Here is a 2,772-nt window from a genome sequence, read left to right on the forward strand (position 1 = left end):
CATTGACAATACACAAAAACTTGACTGCACAAGTGTGGCTGTTGCTCAAGATGACCGTATGCCAAGGTTCTACCACCACTCACACTTTACACACGCCACAGAGGAACAACTCATATCAGACGGTGTCGGGGGTGGAAATCTGATGATCTGACAACCAGGACACAGACCACGTTTCTCTCCCGGCGATGCATGCAACAGATAGTTTTCCACAAACAGCAGCCCAGCTAAGGTTACAAGCAGCCAAGGCCTGCACCCACAATGCACTGCTCGGCCTCACATTAAGAAAAAACTCAATCTTAGGTTACAGTTCTTAAGAAAATAATAAGATAATCCTCTGTGTATGTGTTTCCCTTTTTTTATTGTTTTCTTACAAAGAAAAGGAAATGAAAAATGTGTTTTTTCTTTTCCTGCATTAATGTGTTAATGACTGTTAAACAAAAAAATCTCCATCAGGAATTCTGTTCTGATTTTTGCTTCCTTAATATTTCAGAGTTAATCTCCTATTTTTCAATTGAAGTTCATTAAATATTTAACCCAAATGTCAGTGTTTCTTTTAAGTGCTCATAATTGTTTAAAGAAAATCAACCCACACAAAGAAAAGTATCATCATTTTACTTTCCCCCTCGCCTGAAAGCATTCTTAATTTGAATATGTATTTATATTATAACTGAGGCAAAGAGATATGCCCCCTTCACATCAGTGTAATTATGAATAAAAAAGAATTTGATTCAAATAAAATAGGCCATTTGTACACAAGCAATTAACTGGTGCGGCTTTAAATAATGTAGCCCAGATGGAACCTAATTATAGTCGGCATGCTTTGATTTGCGGCTCCTGTCGGAGTATCACTCGAGGCGTCACTTTGGCTTTTCAGTCACCTAGCGTTTGTTTTGAAATTTGTGACAATCACAGCCGATTACCATTTGTAACAGCATGCAGCATTTGGTGCAGAGGGAAGAAAGCATGGCCTTTAGCTATGCACAAGTCTTCCTGTTACCAGCTCAAAACTCTGCTCCTCTCTTAGATTCCTCCACTACACACAACCCATCATAACTGTGTGTTTGGAATGAGAAACTGTGGGCCATGAGCAACGCTTGCAAGATAAACGTTTTTGTCTATGTGTCTAAATGTGTGTAGTAATGTCGAGTCAGACGGAGATCAAACAGTCAGTCAATTACCCAGAGAGGGCTCCAGTGGCTGTGACAGAGAGGAGGAGGCTAAACATCGAGGATCAAATGCTCCTTTCTGCCTGCCACATAATAAGGCAGCTTCACTGAGTTTGGGAAAATACACACTTAGGATGGTCTGCCGCAGGCCGCTGGGCAGCCTGGCCATCCAAACTGTGTCGTGACCTCGGTACAGAGAACATGAGGGAGATCTGACCACAGAGCGTGTTTCTGCACCACATAATTCCTGCCTCTCAAGCAAAATTATCCACAGTGTTGTGAATGCGATGTCACAGTTTTTGATCATCTGTTAATATTGTAAGATTTGTTTTTTTATGGAAACCAGCAAGACTTACAAATACATTCTGATTATTGATATTTTAACTTTTTATGTCCAGTTTCCTTTTTGATTTAGCTCATTTTTGTTACTTACCCCTTCGTACACGTCTGTCTTCTGTTGCATGATTGGATGGATGGATGGATGGATGGATGGATGGATGGATGGATGGATGGATGGATGGATGGATGGATGGATGGATGGATGGATGGATGGATGGATGGATGGATGGATGGATGGATAGGTAGATAGATAGATACAAATGTGGTGTCATAATGTACTCCTGAAAATACACATGTTGTAAAGCATTTTTTAAAGTCTTACAAGTTATTGTCATCAGTTGGAACTATTTAATTATATACTGTAATCTGGACTTGTTATAAAACAGACAGGTTCTCATGTCATTTTTTAAGTTTCTTTTATGACTTTTTTTGAGTAATATTTTTATTTCCGTTTTCTCACAACATATTATGAACATATACAACAAACGGCAAAAAGACAAGGTCACAAAAAGGGGCAAAAACTATTCTCCAAAAACTTCTTACTTCATATATATTATTACTTTTTTAAATGACTATAGGAGTAAAGTTTAAATTGTATTTGGTGTTAAACATAAAAAAAACAAAACAAACAAAAAAAAATTATACATATATATATATTTATATATATATATATATATATATATATATATATATATATATATATATATATATATATATATATACACAATTATAATTTATAATTAGATAAACATCTCAGCCATTGTATTGATTTTCCTTCATTCAGTTACCATAAATAAATTAATCTTTTAGATTAACAATCACAACTAAAACTCTACTTTCACCAGTACTTTTTTTCTGTGTTCTTGGTTGCCTATATTTCTAGTGATATATATGTTTGCATGTATAAACTATAAACATTGCAATAAAGTAAAAAAAAAATACACCCTCTGTCTTGAAGTTCTGTGAGGTATGAGATATAAAGTCTGTTAAATAACAAAATATTTGGCTGTTATATTATAATACGTGATAAATACTCAACCCATTACATTTTTGATTACACCTAGAAACATAGATTGAGTTATATTATTATCCTTCTTTTTTTGGCTACTCACTTTATACCAGTTATGGTCCGTTGATACCTCATTGAACTTTATTGTCGAGGTACTTTGTAATTGTTTTAATTCTGTTTCAGTATGCACATCGTGTATGTTGTCCTTAAGCTATGAAAATCAGTGGATGCGATTTGGGAAAGTCCATGGGAGAAAAC

The 2,772-nt window shown here is 35.3% G+C and overlaps 1 protein-coding gene across 1 annotated transcript in view; it reads left to right on the top strand.

Moving 5' to 3' along the window:
* fam172a (family with sequence similarity 172 member A) overlaps nucleotides 1-2,772 on the top strand; it is a 202,268-nt gene that overhangs the window by 194,645 nt on the left and 4,851 nt on the right. The window lies entirely within an intron of this gene.

This window comes from Cyprinodon tularosa, unplaced genomic scaffold (genome assembly GCF_016077235.1).
Source record: "Cyprinodon tularosa strain WSP-4 unplaced genomic scaffold, ASM1607723v1 ctg74, whole genome shotgun sequence".
Taxonomy (NCBI): domain Eukaryota; kingdom Metazoa; phylum Chordata; class Actinopteri; order Cyprinodontiformes; family Cyprinodontidae; genus Cyprinodon; species Cyprinodon tularosa.